Below are 16,867 nucleotides of genomic sequence, written 5' to 3'. Positions count from 1 at the left end.
CATTGATGTTCAGCAGAAAAGTGCCTGGGAAAGCCTCACCAGAGAGGCCTTCACCGCCATCACAATGCTCTTGCTCATTTCTCTCATCAAACAAGGGGAATTTTATGAGAGTTTTGATAGGCAATCATTAGGCATCCGCCTTACAGTGCTGATTTGGGTTTTCCTGGTTTCTTTTTGTTTCCTAATCTTAAAAAAATCTTTAAAGGCGCCCATATTTCCTCAATTAGTAGTGTCAAAAAGGCTGCATTGACATCGCTAAATTTGCAGGATTCTCAGTTCTTTAGGGATGGACTAAAGGGTTATCATTGCTTACAAAAGTGTCTTGAACTTGATGGAGCTTATATTGAGAACTGTTAGGTGAGCATGGAATAGAAAACTGCTGGAAGAGTCAGAGAGGTCACTGTGGAGAAGGTGACCTCTGAGTTGAATGTTGAAGGTTAAGGGAGTGCTAGCCAAGAGAGGGGCGAGAAAAGGCCTTCCTGGCAGAGGAAGAGGTAAAGGGTTAGAGAGAATAAGGCTTGCTCCTGAGGCGGTGGGAGGTAGCTGGACCAGAGGCTGTATGGAATGGGGAGATCCACTCCTTTAGAATAGGAGATTCTATTCTAAAACTAGAATAAGGTTGAGGCAGATCTTGAAGATGCTTGTATACAAGCAAAGGGCTTGGGCATTAGTTCATGGGTGTTGCAGCACCTACAAAGGCTTAGAGTGGGAAAATTCACAATCAACTTTGCATTTTAGAAAGATCACTCTGGCTGGAGGTTGCTCAGTTAAGATTATGGTCACAATGATGAGAGAACCAAGTCTGTGACTAGCGAGTTGTGAATCTCAGTACAGTCATGGGTCGCTTAAAGATGGGGATACATTCTGAGAAATGCATCGCTAGGTGATGTTGTCTTTGTGTGAACATCACAGAGTGTGCTTACATAAAGCTAGATGATACAGACTCCTACATACTTGGGCTGTGTGGTGTAGCCTAGTGCACCTAGGCTACCAGCCTGGAGCATGTAACTGTACTGAATACTGTAGGCAATTGTAACACAATGATAAGTATTTGTGTATCTGAACATATCTAAACATGGAAAGTGTTCAGTGAAAATATGGTACTTAGGATGAAAAATGGAACACCTGTATAGGGCACTTACCATGAATGTGGCTTGCAGGTCTGGAAGTTGCTCTGGGTGAGTCTGTAAGTGAATGATGAGTGAATGTAAAAGCCTCAGATGTGACTGTACACTACTGTAGGCTTAAAATGATGTAAAATATGTTTTCTTTCATTAATAATAAATTAACCTTAGCTTACTGTGACTTTTGTAATTCATAAACTTTTTAATTTTTTAAACTTTTTGACTCTTCTGTAATAACTTAGCTTAAAATACAAACACATAGTACAGCTGTAAAAAAATTCTTTTTTATTATTCTTATTCTATAAACTTGTTTCTATTTTTACATTTATTTTCTTACTTTTTAAACTTTTTTGTTAAAAACAATGACAAACACACACAGGAGCCTAGGTCTACACAGGGTGAGAATTATCAATGTCACTGTCTTCCCTCCACATCTTGTCCCACTGCAAGGTCTTCGGGAGCAGTAACACATGGAGCAATCATTCCCTGTGATATTATTCCTTCTTCTGGGTACCTCCTGAAGGGCCTGCCTGAGGCTGTTTTATAGCTACTTTTTTATAAGTACAAGTAGTATACTCTAAAATAATGATATAAATATACTATAGCAAATACATAAACCAGTAACATAGCAGTTTATTATTTTCAAGTATTATTTACTGTATGTAACTGTACGTATTATACTTTTATATAACTGGCAGCACAGTAGGTTTATTTAAACCAGCATCTCCACAAACACGTGGGTAATGCCTTGTCCTATGACTATGTTACAATGGCTACAATGTCACTGGGGGATAGGAATTTTTCAGCCCCATTATAATTTTATAGGACCACTGTCATATACATGGTCAGTAGTTCACTGAAATGTCATTATGCTGAGCATGACTGTAGTTCTCTGGCCACTCCAAGGGAGAGCCCCCTAGGTAGAGTAAAGGGCATTATCATGACAGGCAGGAAGCTCAGGGAAGCTTCAGGAAGAGTGGGCAGCCAACCAACCAGGAGAGGAAGAGGGGCCATGCTGCACAATGTCTGTGGCTGAGAGATTGGATTGGGGCATCCCTTTGGGAGCTCTCTTAAATCACCAAAGAGACAGTTTTTTGTTTTTTGTTTTTTGTTTTCTGTGTTTTTGTGTGTGTGTGTGTGTGTGTGTTTTGTTTTTTTGGTTTTTTTTGTTTGTTTGTTTTGTTTTGTTTTTGAGACAGGGTCTTGCTCTTTTGCCCAGGCTGGAATACAGTGGCTCAATCATAGCTCATTGCAGCCTTAAACTCCTGGGCTCAAGTGATCCTTCCATCTCAGCCTGCTGATCAAAGGGACACTCCCAATCAAGCTTTTGGGGTTAATGCCATAATTATTTAGATACTGAAAGGAAGTGTTATAGGCTTTAGGGTTATAGGCTTTTAGGGCAGGAATCATTTTTGTTACAGTAAGTTTTGCAAAATGTTCTTGCCCAAATTCATCTTTAGGAATGAGTGGTTTGCTTTTAGTGCATCAAGGTGAGGTCTCTTTCATTTGTGGGCTGTTTCTTTGACAGTGGGAAGTAATAAAATTACATTTTCCCCCTAGCCAGAAGCATTTCTGACTGTGCTTACAATAACACCATGTGACAAATGCAAATATGCGTGTCTGTCTTAGTTGTGCCCTTTGTAAACTAACCAGTGGTGAAAGCTTTGTTCCGGCTGACCACATGAAATAGGGGGAGGCTTTCTCTCCCTCTCTGCTGTGTTGGACAGTAGCCACTCTCTATTTCCATTGGAAGTGCCCGTCATTTGATATTACACAAACGTTGTTATGTGGTGCCTGACTGTACTTGTCAGCAAAGCATAATTGGTTACCCAGAGAGACACAGGGAAGCAGGGCTTGACATTGAGGTTTGTTAATACAGTGCTACCTGGAGTGACCTAGCCAATGGTAAAGCACTTAAAAGTTCCTCTTTAGTTTTAAAACAAAGCATTGTTATATAATAAGCATGTAGTATTTTAGTTTAATTTAAATGTTTCTTTTGTTTCAATGATTTTTCTCTCATTCCGAGTTGGATAGCACTGGGTTACTTGTCACGGATTGAGGTAATTTATGATAACGTAGTTACACAAGTTCTTACCCAACCCTTTCCTGTCTCTGGGTTCAGAATAAACTTCTTTGGAACCTTTTTTCACGATTTGCTACCTGTATGACAAAAAAAAAAGTTACTTGACTGCCTAAGTTTCATTTTCCTAATCTAGAAGACAGCAGTATTGTCATCTAACTCTCAGGGTTGCTGTGAGGATCAACCAAGTTTATTGTTGAAAGTCCCAGGAACATAATAACTACTCAATAAATACTGGTTGCTCTGCCTTCCAGTAATAAGGTATAGGAGGGCTTCAAAAAGTTTGTGGGAAAGCAAAACTAAAAGATGAAAGTAAAAATTATAAATTTTATTTCTCAACGCACGCGCCATCCAGTTCAAGACACTTTTGTAATCAATGATAATCATTTAGTCCATCCCTAAAGAACTGGTCCTGGGAATTTCACCATGTCAATGGAGTCTTTTTGACACTATTAACTGAGGAAAAATGGGTGTCCTTTAAAGATTTTTTTTAATATTAGGAAGCAAAAAGAAATCAGAAAAAACAAAATCGTCACTGTAAGATGGATGCCTAATGATTTCCCAACTCTTACAAAATTGCCTTTGTTTGATGAGAGAAATGAGCAGGAGCATTGTGGTAAAGGAAGGCCTCTCTAGTGAAGCTTTCCAAGGCACTTTTCTGCTAAAGTTTTGGCTAAGTTTCTCAAAACACTCTCATAGTAAGCAGATGCTATCGTTCTTTGGCCCCCAGGAAGCCAATGAGGAAAATGCTTTGAGCATTTCCTAAAACTGTGGCCATGATGTTTACTCTTGACCAGTCTGCTTTGGCTGGACCACTTGTACCCCTTGGTAGCCACTGCTTTGATTGTGCTTTGTCTTCAGGATTGCACTGGTAAAGGCATGTTTCATCTTCTGCTACAATTTTTTGGTGAAATGTTTCTGGATCTTGATCTCACTTGTTTAAAATTCTCATTGAAAGCTCTGCTCTTTGTCTGTAGCTGATCTGGATGCAACAGTTTTGAGTTTCATCAAGTGGAAAGTTTGTTCAACTTTAATTTTTCAGTCAGAATTGTGTAAGCTGAACCAATTGAGAAGTCTATGATGACAGCTATTGTTTCTAATGTTAATTGTTTGTCCTCTTCAATTAGGGCATAAACGAGATGAGTTTTTTCCTCATAAATTGATGTGGATGGTCTGCCGCTACAGACTTCATCTTTATCATTGTCTCATCCTCTCTTAAAATGAGTTATTCTTTTGTAACCTGCTGATTTCTTTATGACATAATACCCATAAACTTTATAAAGCATCAGTGATTTCACCATTCTTCCACCCAAACTTCACTGTAAATGTGATGTTTGTTCTTGCTTCAATTTTAGCAAAATTAATGTTGCTCTCGTAGAGGCTCTTTTCAAACTTATGTCTTATCCTCCTTAGTACATTAAATTAGATTCTGTTCACACATGTTATAACAAGTTAGTATAAGTTTACTTTGGTAGAAAAAAATTGAACTCTATGCCTAGTTTTTCACAATATGCATTTTTCATGAACTTATTGAAGACCCTCATGTTAGATAAACGGTCATGGCCAATTGGATCTAACCAGTAAGACAACATCCCTCATTCCTGTCCTCTGGAAAACTAGGAAGAGTTAGGAAAATGTCGTTGGGGAGTAAATCATGCTGCACATATTAAAAGGTTACCATTTGATAAGCCTTAACATATGTACATACCTGTAAAGCTATCACCACAATCAAGATAGCAAATACATAAATACATTATCATCGCCAAAGCTTTCCTGTACTCCCTTGTAATTGCTCCTTTCTGCTTTTCTCTGCCACCCTCACCTTCCTGTTCCCAGATGATCACTAGTACTAGTAGATCACTAGAGTAACTGTCAAAATTTTTTTTTCTTACTGAGTTTTGAGAGGTCTTTATGTATTCTAGAAGCAAGTCCTTTATCAGCTATATAGTTTGCAAATGTTTTCTTCCAGTGTGTAGTTTCAGTTAGATTTTGTCAGATTTTTTAAATGATCAAACTAAGATTTTGGGGGTCATGGAGGAATATCACAGAGATGAGGTACCCTTCTCTTAATATCATATCAGAGAATACACGATACCGACATGACTTATCACAGTGATGTCAACATTTGTCTTAGATTGTTCAGGCTGCTATAGAAAAATACCACAGACTGGGTGGATTATATGCAAATAAATGTATTTCTTACTGTTCTGGGGGCTGAGAAGTCTAAGATCAAGGTAATGGCATGTTCAGTGTTTGGTGAGGTCTCATTTCTAGTTCATAGATGGTATCTTCTAGGTGTGTCCTCACATGGTTGAAAGGACTAACCAGCTCTCTGGAGTCTCTATTATAAGGGCATGAATGCCAAACATGAGGGCTTCATCTTTATGACCTAATCACCTCTCAAAATTTCCACCTGCCAATTTCAACACCTTAGAGGTTAAGATTTCAACTTCTGAATTTGAAGGGAACACAAACATTTAGATCACAGCAATCTTGACCACTTGGTTATGGGGGTATCTTCCAGGTCTCTCCCCTATAAAGTCTTTTATACCCTTTCTAAACTCTGTTGGTTGGAAGTTCTATGAGTAGCCCACGCTCACGGGGAGAAAAATCAAATTCTACCTCCCAGAAGGAGAAATATCACTATGTATTATTTAAATTCTTCTGTAAGAAAGTTTTTCCTTCTCCCCCATTATTTATTTATTCATTCACTTATTTATATCAGTTTAGACTCATGAATATTTGTTTAATTTGTTAGGCTGTAATCTAACATTACTATTGTTTGTTTTGTTGCTCAAATTGTTCCAGTTTTGGCCATGTGGAGTTTTTTCAGTTTAGATCTTCTATTCTTTTGATATGCTCCCATCTTTTTTTTCTTTTTTTTTTTTCTTTTTTTGCACTTCCTTACTTTCTGGCATTACAAGATGCTCCAAGCTCATCTTGCATTTTCTGTGTTCCAGCCCTAAAGTTAGCCATTTATTCCCTTGTATTGGAGAATGGTACTTAGAAGCCAAGTTCTGAATAATGAGTGTGCTCCTTGCTAGTGGGTGTCATGACTTCAAGGCATAAGGGGTATTTTTACTTCCCTAGGAAGGTGCTATGTATACCAGAGGGAAATCAAGCAACTTACAATTAGCTAATCATGTAAGAGAGTGCTACGAAAAGTATGATCCATGGACCATCAACATTGGCATCACCTGTAAGTTTATTAGAAATGCAAATATTGAGTCTTATTCAGACCTCCTGAATTGGAAACTGGGGGTTGGACCTAAGAATCTGTATTTTAATAGGTATTACAGGTGATTTTTTTTTTTTTTTTTTTTTTTTTTTTTTTCACACTACGATCTGAGAACAACTGAGGTAAGAAGTAGTCTGTAGAAATCTGAGTTAACTGCTATTGTATTTTGTATTTGCTCCAGTATCTCTTATATGCTGTGCTCCTGACAACTACCAACCTGCCTGGCTTCTTAACCCAGCTATGATCTCAGTCTTTGGATTCTTACTGTTCTGAAGAAGACATATCAGACAAAGAACACATAGGCCAGGCAGAAGAAGCAAAAACAAGAGCAAAAGAGCCAATCCTCAACAAAATACTAGCAAACCAAATCTAGCAACATATAAAAATAACTATCCACCATGACTAAATGAAATTTATCCCAGGAAGGCAAAATTTAGCATCTGAAAGCCAATTAATGTAGTGTGATATCAATAGAATAAAGAACAAAAAACACATGATCATCTTAATAGATGCATAAAAAGCATCTGACAAATTCATCCTGTCATGTTAATAAGAACGAATTAGGAATAGAAAGAAACTTTCTCACCTAATGAAGGCCACCCATGAAAACCTCACAACTAATATTATACTTTGTGGTGAAAGACTGAATGATTTCCCCTAAGATCAGGAACAAGATCAAGAACAGTGTTCTCATCACTTCTTTATAACAACAGTGCTTTCAGCCTGAAATAGCAAGAAAATGAAATAAAAGGCATTCATGTAGGGGGAAAAGTAGTAAAACTATCTCTATTTGCAGATGGCATGATCTTGTAGAAAATCCAGAGGAATTCACTAAGACTCTATCAGAACGAATAAATAAGTTCAGCAAGTTTTCAGGATACCAGATCAATGCACAACAATCAATTGTATTTTTGCACACTTAAAATAGACAATCTGAAAACAAAATAAAGAAAATAATTCTACTTATAATAACATTAAAATCAATAAAATATTTTGGGAAAAGTTTTGAAAAAGAAGTCTAAAACATATACTCTGGGCTGGGCGCGGTGGCTCACACCTATAATCCCAGCACTTTGGGAGGCCGAGGCGGGTGGATCACCTGAGGGGGGTTCAAGATCAGCCTGGCCAAAGTGGTGAAACCCTGTCTCTATTAAAAATACCAAAAAAATTTGCTAGGTGCCTGTGATCCCAGATACTTGGGAGGCTGAGGCAGGAGAATTGCTTGAGCCCTGGTGGCAGAAGTGGCAGTGAGCCGAGATCACATCACTGCACTCCAGCCTGGGCAACAAGAGTGAAACTCCATCTCAAAATAATAATAATAATAATAATAATAAATAAAATGTATACTCTGGAAACTTTAAAGACTATTGAAAGAAATTAAAGAGGACTGAAATAAATGAGAAGACATCTCATGTTCACGGATTGGAAGACTTAAAGTTGGAATGGCATTACTCCCCGAATTAATTTACAGATTGGACAAAATCTCTATCAAAATTCTAGCTGGCTTATTTACAGAAATTCATAAGCTAATCCCAAAATCCCTATGGAAATTCAAAGTTTCCAGAATAAACAAAGCAATCTTGAAAAAGAATAACAAAGTTGGAAGATTAATACTTCCCGATTTTAAACTTACTACAAACCTACAGCAATTGAGTTAGTGTGATTTTGGCATAAGGAGAGACACATAGACCAACGGAATAGAATTAAGAGTCCAGAAATACAATAAGTCCTCACATTTATGGCCAATTGATTTTTGGGAAGAGTACCAAGGTAATGCAGTGGAGGAAAAAATAGTGTTTTCAACAAATAGTGCTTGAATGAATGGATATCCACATGCGAAAGAATGAAATTAAATTCCTATCTCATATAGTATATAAAACGTCCTATGGTGGGGGAAGCCTGGCAGGTTTGGGAAATAAAAAAGCCAATACAGCTAGAATGCAGATATTAGGGCAGAAGATGGTTCAAGACAGAGCTAAAAAAAATAGGCAGAGTTCAGAATATGTGATAAAATGAATGCAAAGACTAGGAAAATGTGGAATAGTGTTAAGGGCCCTACAAAACATGTTCTACTGTGGGGGTTCAAATCCTGGTTCCACCACTCACTAGCTATATGTCCTAAGTAATCACTTAACCTCTTTGTGACTCAGAGTCTTCATCAAAAAAATAGGAATAACAATGGAATTAGCTTACAGGCTGAATGTAAAGATTGAATGAGTAATAATGGTGTAATGTACCGCCAAAAGAACTAGGCACATACTGAGTAAGTTATAATTACAGAAATATTTAGTGTAGCTTCTTGGCATAGTTTCGACTTACTATAGTTTCTGATACTTATTGAGGGCGTGATTAATGTTAGCTGTTACTATTAATATTATTTCCAGGGAATCTTACTATCTTTGTGTGAGGGAGTTGACACACAGACCTTTCTACATGTAAAAAGAAGCCTGGAGGAACATGGCAGGGACTATCCAGCTTTAGAACTGTTTGGAATTTTGATATAAAAGTAGAGTTTATCATTGTCCAAAGTCCTGCTAAGGGGGAATACTTTATGGCTTGTTTGTCCTGAGGTCTGCCTGCAGGCACTACTAAACTGGGTGGGCACAGCCACAGCAGGAATCCTATAACCCTACAACTCAGAGAAGCTGACTTCATAGAGTAAGGCATTAGCTTCCCCACAAAACCAGCTATAGGGTCTGATATCCACCCCAGCTTGACACCAGCCTTGGGCTTTAAATCTCGTTTTCCCAACACAGCTGGTAGCAGCTGCCTTCATATTTACTGCACCTCCTCTCCAATGACACTCTCCTCCCAAAAACCACTCTCAGCTGAGAGTCACCATCTGTGAGATAGGCCGGTTCAATACGCTTTTTAACAGATCAGAGGCCACATTTTGCTTTGCTTTGTTAATTGCATATCAAGCTGTCACCTAGAGCTTAATGAAGGGTATGAACATACCCATAAATTATCCAGTTTTCAAAAGCAATTTTGATATTCCTCTTGGGAGCCTCTTTATGCTCAAATGAGCATGCAGTATTTTGCAAAAGAAAGCATTCCAAGGGAGCTGTTAATTATTTGAACCTAGAGATTTTGAGTAACTGTAAACAGCAATTGATAGATCCCAGGAGTGGCTCAACATGGGTCATGAATTTACTATTGCTGGTTGGAGGACCCACTTGGGAACCATTTTATTTATTTATTTTTATTTTTAAAATTTAATTAATTTATTTATTTAGACGGAGTCTCACTCTTTAGCCCAGGTTGGAGTGCAGTGGCACGATCTTGGCTCACTGCAACTTCTGCCTTCCAGGTTCAAGCAAGTCTCCTGCCTCAGCCTCCCAAGTAGCTGGGATTACAGGTGTCCACCACCACTCCTGGCTAGGGAACCATTTTAAAAAGCAAGAGTGACACACTGGATTGTTCCACAGTTCATCAGTGACTTGCTGTGACAGCGATGGGGTGCAATGGGAAACATAGGAGCTTTTGTGTCCTGATGAGAGGCAGAGTTGCCCCTGGGCGATGCTGTTGTTATTGAGAAAATAGGGTGGTGGCAGGAGGGCAACACTGAGTCACAACCACTGAGGGAGTGAAACCTGTGATCAGATGTTTCTGGGGTGTATAAGAAGGGGATATTTATTCTCAGATCTGCCTCCTCTTTCTACTTTTTCTACCTTTTGCAGCTTGTTCTGCTGATAGTTCTAACCACAGGGTCAATCAAGCCTGTCCCAAATTCTGAGCCAATCTCAATAGGCAAAGTCAGGGTTTTTCAGGCATTTATCTTTTTATGCTTTCATTTATCAGCATGCACATGGTGACAGGCATTGTTAAGATATGAAGGGATAAGAGAAGACATAAAGCATGGTCTCTCCCTTGACAGCTCACAGCGTAGGGCAGGAAATAGACACGTAAATAACCCTAATCTTCAATTTATTCTTCCAAGTCCTGCCCCACCCCAGAGTTAGTCTCTCCCTGATTCTGGTCTGCTCAACAGATTCTGGCCCATATGATCTCCATCCCAGCCCTTTGCTACCGGGAAGTGAGACTGCCTTGTACCTAGGTTCCAAGTTATGGTTCAACTACGGAAGAACTCCCCGTTCCTCCACCCCTGGTCACCACAAACACACATTAGAGACACTTTCTCAAAATGTTCTAAGTGCCTCTCTGGTGCTTGGAACAGACAGAGCTGCAGTGCTACCTAGGTGGGGACCTCTGATCCCAGATGGGACTTGTGTGGGCCCTGTCCTTGCTTCGTCCCTCAGGGTCACTCTCTGACCCACTACCCCATGCATGGAGTCAACCAGATGCCCCCTTTCCCCTTTCCAGGAAAGTGACCTGGCAATCTGATTGCTCCTGCTGGCTGGCACATTTATTTTGTGTGAACTTGAGCTGCAAGAACAGTACCAACATGCTGATTTTGAGTGAATCTCTCTAGTATACTACAAAGGGTGAGTTCGTGGCTCTGGGCTACTGCTGGCCCTCAGGCTTAAGTTGCATGTGTGCCTGTGCTTAGGCTCCTGCCCACCCATGTTCTGACCACAAAACCACCTCCTGACTACAGATGCAAGGGTGGTGCGTGGTGCAGGCTTTTCTTAGCAGTGCACCCTCCTTAGGCTTCACACCACATGAGTTGGCAGTCCTGTAGGAGTGGCTATGCCTATCTCCTCTGAGGACTTTTGAGACTAACTGTTGCTCTGCAAGATCGATGAGCTGTCTGATCAATGATGTTCTCTCCTGCCTCCAACCAACGTGGTGACTTCTGCGCCCCTGGATTGGTCTTGAGGTATGCTGGACCTTGGCAGACATTCCTATAGGATAGATCACTCTTCCTGCTCTGCCCATGGGTCCTCCTCACCAACCTTAGGAAAGACTCACTTGTTTTTATGTTTCCTCTTCTGTTCTGGCTCATGCAATTGTACCACAGGATTCAGGGTGAGAGAGAGAGAGACAGAGAGAGAGAGAGAGGTTAAAATGATCTCAGGGAATTAAGTTTTCAGAGTGAGGGAATGGATTTGGTAAGAACACAGTTAAGGAATCAAATTTGTTTCCTTCAGAAAGAGAAAGCAAATGAGTGGTTTAATTCTTGGCTTCAAGGATAAGCAATGATTTTATGCAGGGGGTATAGACAAATTATTCTTATGTCTTAAAAGACTAACAACCACAGAGCAATGCTTCTAGTCAGTGTGTATCTTCACTCTCCTGACTATAAAAGGGAATCACTGACTTGCTTTATGCTGCTTCATGTTGAGGGAAAGTAATTGAGGTTTTTATGAAAAAAAAAAAATCCTTGGAAGATTCACATTTCAATCCCAGGTTACATTAGCTCAATTCTGCAGATCATACTCTAGGCGCACAAAATATTCTCACCATTTCCCAAACATACCTGTTTGTTTATCCACAGCATCTTCTTTGCGTAAAATGGGCTTCTCCACCCTGCTCCCTTTCTATTCTGGCCAATTCCTATTCACCTGAAAACTGTACTCACAGGATGAACAAGAATTGGACAGAATATAGTTATAATTAAACATTAATCATGCTGCACTTTGACGCACTTCCTTGTAGCTGAAAACCAGGTGACACTACATACTCACCATTTGCATTCCCGTTGTTCTTAAAAATAGGGTTTCTGACATTGGAATTTTAAGGCTTTTGTTTAGGAATTGCTTAAGATATTTTTCACATTCTGAATTCCAGCAAAACAGCTGATGTCATCCAGTTTAAAGACCCCCACAGAGGAACCAAAACAGCCTGAGAATATGGTTTCTTTATCTCCTTGTTCCATGATTTCAGCCTGCAATCTTTCACAGATCAACAATCACCACATTTTGGCCAACTCCAAAACTCTTTAAAAACCCTAGCCTCAAACTCCTCAAGGAGACAGATTTGAGGTTTCTTCCCATCATCTTGTCCACCAGCCTCACGAGAAACCTCTTTTTCTGCTGCAACCCAGGGTCTTGGTGTATTGACTTGCCATGCACTTTGGGCAATGAACCTATTATGGTTACACATTTTTAAGGCCCAACTTGAAGGCTCATCACCTCTGTGAAATGTTCTCCTCAAGCTGAGTCTGAGTCCTATTTCTGCGTTGTTGAACTACTTTGCCACACTATTGTCTCCTCTCTGGGCTGAACCCATTGGGGGCAGGAGTCATATTTCAGTCCATCGGTCGATCAGTCAGTTCATCATCAAATGATTCTCGGGTACCTAGTCTATCCCAGGCACTGTGCTGGGCACTGCAAATACATCTGTGAGCAAGATAGACAGGACTTCTCCCTGCTAGGAGCTGGGATCTGGGGTGGGATGCCAACAGATCAAGAGGCAATTGCAATGCAATGTGAGAAGTAGGAGTTCTGAAGGTGAAGAGGGCAGGGAAATGTGCCCCAGGCAGAAGGAACGGCATATGGGAATGCTGGTGGCAAGAGAAAACATTCCTCACATATCAGTACATTTAGGAGAGAGAGATGCTCAGTATTACCAGAGAATAATACTGTCAAGAGTCTGGCAAGAGATGAGGGCAGACAGGAGACCAGGGACTGCATTATTCTGCATCTTTTGAGCCTTGTGGGAAGACCAAACTTCCTCCTAGGAGCAATGAGGAGCCTCTGAAAGGTTTTAAGTAGGGAAATGGCATCTCAGATTTGCACATTGAAAGATAATTCTGGCTGCAACTCAAAGAACAGACAAGCAGGAGATACTATTGGAGGCAGAGACAGCCGTTAGGAAAGACTGATAAGAACAGATGGTGGTCTGCTCCACAGTGGTACAGCAGGAATGAAGGTAAGTGGGTACTGGCAGCGGTATCCCGCAGGTGAAATGGATGGGTTTGGTGGCTTATTGATTATGGCTGCAGGCAAAAGGTAGAAGTGGCAATGGAGGGGAACACTGGGTGGAGGCTCTCAGTCTCCTTTCTTGAACAATGTTTAGTGGGAGTGTGTTAGTTTCCAAGGGCTGTCATAACAAAGTACCCCACACTGGTGGCTTAGAACAACAGTCATTTATTGTCTCACAGTTCTGGAGGCCAGAAGTTTAAAATCAAGTTGTCAGCAGAGTCATGCGCCTTCTGAAGGCATTAAGGAAGGATCTGTTTCAGGCCTCTCTCCTAGCTTTCAATTCAACCCACAAATGGGGAAAGGTACTGTTATTCCCTAAGACCCCCACAGAGGAAAGCTCATGCAGTGTAACAGGTTTGCCTATAGAGGGATGAATCCTTGAGCTTGGGGCATGTTGAGTTTGGGGAGCCTGTGGAAACCCATAAGAAGATATCTAGAAAAGCATTTGATATGTTGGGTTGATGTTTTGGAAAAGGAGGGTATGGAACGGGCTGGGAAGATAAACTTGAGAGTCTTTGACTTATAGGGTGGATAAGACAGTGAACCTTTGGGGAAGGCCAGACTTCCTGAGGGGAAAGGGAGCAATTCATCTCTGCAGCCCCAGCACCTAGCCCAGCCCCTGCCATTGCTGTAAAGGTTCAGTGAAAAACTGCCTGATGGAATGAAAGGATTTCTTCAACTTTTCATTAGTTTGAGATAAGGCTTTGCATGGGCGATTGCTTACCCTCCTCTGGCTCTGTGACCTGAAGGAAGTGTACTTTGTAGCAATGAGAAACAAGCATCGTTGGATTTCACTTTACAGTCTCCTTCAGTGTAATTTAGTAAATTTGCCCAGAGTTTCTCACTCAGCATCTAGGGAAAGCCACCAGGTTTTGCCCATCTCTTGACTTATAAGAACATGAACAGAAGAAAGATATATGCACCTTGCTTTAGTTTGCAGCAACACTTCCTTTTTACTTGCAAATCTTCACTTTTGCAGTCAGCCCAGCCTTTTCAATAAACTGTAGTAAAGTTTCCAAATAAAGCCTTTTCTGTACCACCTGCTTTCCCCCCACAGCCCAAGACTGATGGTCATTTGATCTTGGGAGTATCTGGAGCGAGTGGTTCTCCCACGTGGCTGTGCTGAAGCAGGAGCTGCTGGGGGGACAGTCGGTAGAGCTGTGGAGCGGTGTCATCGTCTGCTGGGCAGTTGATCCAGGCTCCTTTGTGCCTGTTGCCTGGTGACACCCAGAGGCCCCTCTCTCAGAGCCACACTCTGGCTTGCTATTGGTCCGGTGGTGACATTTGTTGACAATAGACACTTCTCTGGCTCTAGATTCTGAAAGAGGCCTGGGAGCTTTGGTTTCAAGCTACATTGCTCATCTAAGTACATTTCCTTAACTCTTTGTGTCTCCTGCCAGAAAAGTTCAGCAAGAGTGTGCACTCTGACCCTCCGGCAAGGTTCTCCCCTTCACCTTCTAGTGCAGCTGGACTCGGATGGTTTCTTCTCTGCTGTGCTGCTGTGGCAGGACCGTTTTCTTCTCACCTCTTCCTGGGGTTTTTTGTAGCTACTTAAACAAACAGGCTTTGTCGGCATGATAGTCATCTGAGTTGAGCTAGGAAGCTCAATTTAGCAAGAGAAATGTTTGTTTTTAGGATGCCATATTCTGAAGACTATGAAAGACCAGAGCCTCTTCTTGGAGGGCCTAGGAACTATAGATACAATCTATGCCTTCCTGAAACAGAGCTGGGGCCAGGCACAAGAGAGGGGGAGAAGAAGACTGAGGTGACTCTGGGGGAGGTGATGAGGATGGGAAACAAAAGAGAGAAGGGCTTCTGAGTGTCCCCAAGGTGGACCCTGTTTGATCAGTGAGTGAATTTATGGCCCAAAGGGGTGGCATCATTTAAGGAGCTCAGTCCCCCACTTGGTAAGTGCCTGGCTTCTGGGATCCTCAGGCAGCTCCCCAGACACTCCCCATCTGCTGCTTCCTCCTTACCTTCTGGGTACCCTTCAGAGAATGTGTCAGCTGAGGGTCAGAGTATGGATAAGTTGGGTCGAGGCAGCTGCAGTGTGGACGAGAAGCTGCTCAATTTTGGCTGGTTCCTCGAAGAACCCACTTGAATCTTTTAAAACTGGTACTTGTAGGAATATACAGGCCCAGACTCCTGGCAAACTGCCCTTCCTATACTCCACACCCTCGTACCCTCTCTTTCCTCCCACCTAGAACAAAACCACTTGTAGGCAGGGAAGGTAGAGGCTCTTGCAAAGACCAAGCAAGGGATGATGGAAACCTGATGAATGCTTTCCTTCCCTTCTGTTGAGCCTTGCAGCCAAGTGCCCAAGCCCTAGCCTACACTGCGAGAGGAGGCCCCAAGAGGACCTCAAAACAGGAGAAGACATTCTGAGGCTTCTGAGCTGTGTCATCAAGATTAACTGACCTATGTCTATAGTAGCCAGTACTCCAGAGGTGGGGCAGAAGTTCCAGGACCCTGTGACTGGGAGACTTGTGCACCAGGTCCCAGTGACCTGTGGGTCACAGAGATGTCTGCTAAGCCCCCCTGGAGCCCAGTGTCCCAGTTGTCTCTGTCTGAAGTGTGCTATTGTATTAGATTCATCAAGAGGGTGCCTCCCTCCAACAGAGCTGTGGGTCCTATTTACACAGCTTCTTTTGTTTTGTTTTGTTTTGTTTTTAGATAGTGTTTTGCTCTTACTGCCCAGGCTGGAGTGCAATGGAACGACCTCAGCTCACTGCAACCTCTGCCTCCCAGGTTCAAGCAGTTCTTCTGCCTCAGCCTCCTGAGTAGCTGGGATTACAGGCATGTGCCACCACACCCAGCTAATTTTTGTATTTTTAGTAGAGACGGGGTTTCACCACGTTGGCCAGGCTGGTCTCAAATCCCTGACCTCAAGTAATCTCCCCGCCTCGGCCTCCCAAAGTGCTGGGATTACAGGTGTGAGCCACCACACCCGGGCCTAACTTCTTTCATTTTCTCAGGTCCTCTTTCTGCCACAGTTGTTCTGCAGTGTTTCCAGCGTGACTTCCCCTTGTCCATGTACCCGAGTTCTGAGGAAAAGAAGCCATTTACCCCCAATTCAGGTGCAGTGTGTCTGCTGAAAACATGGTAACATTTTGCCACCATCAATTTACTCATCCATTTGAACTAAGAACCAGTCAGAAATGGTGGATGCAGCCAGGCTTTAGTTCTGTTTTGTTTTTGCTTTTGTGTTTCAGAAAGAGGAAATTGGCACTAATTTGAGCACAATTGCTTGCAAACATTTTACTGATTTTTTGTTGTTTTGATTTTGCTAATAGGAATTATTGAGAAAGGAAAAATGTTGGGATAATAAATATGGTAAGATCCATTTAATGTTAAAAATGAAAAGGAGGTGGGTTTCACAGAGAGTAGACCAGTGATCTTGCAATCAATTCTGAGAAAGATCCTGAAACAAAAATTTTAAGATATTGTATTAAGTTCCCTCAGCTGCCCTAACAAAGTACCAAGCTGGGTGGTTTCAACAACAGAAGTTTATTGTCCCACAGTTCTGGAGTCAAGAAGTCTGAGATCAAGGTGTCAGCAGGGTTGCCCCTCTCCTAGCTTCTGGTGGTTTGCTGGCAGT

At 41.6% G+C, this 16,867-nt stretch overlaps 1 long non-coding RNA gene across 2 annotated transcripts in view; it reads right to left on the bottom strand.

The window, feature by feature from the left end:
• LOC103877653 overlaps window positions 1-15,963 on the bottom strand; it is a 34,942-nt gene extending 18,979 nt beyond the window's left edge. The window contains exons 1-4 of one of the 2 annotated variants that reach the window (XR_004177493.1): window positions 14,193-15,963; window positions 11,315-11,339; window positions 3,220-3,284; window positions 1,143-1,184 (exon numbers count right to left, since the gene is read on the bottom strand). This is a non-coding gene — a long non-coding RNA (uncharacterized LOC103877653). The remainder of the gene's footprint in view (window positions 1-1,142; window positions 1,185-3,219; window positions 3,285-11,314; window positions 11,340-14,192) is intronic. The other variant, XR_637443.4, reaches the window with a different exon arrangement.
• Between the last annotated feature and the right edge of the window lie 904 nt (window positions 15,964-16,867).

Source organism: Papio anubis, chromosome 12 (assembly GCF_008728515.1).
Source record: "Papio anubis isolate 15944 chromosome 12, Panubis1.0, whole genome shotgun sequence".
Classification (NCBI taxonomy): Eukaryota; Metazoa; Chordata; class Mammalia; order Primates; family Cercopithecidae; genus Papio; species Papio anubis.
The sequence above is the reverse complement of the archived record's forward strand: the minus strand, read 5'-3'. Positions and strand labels throughout refer to the sequence as shown.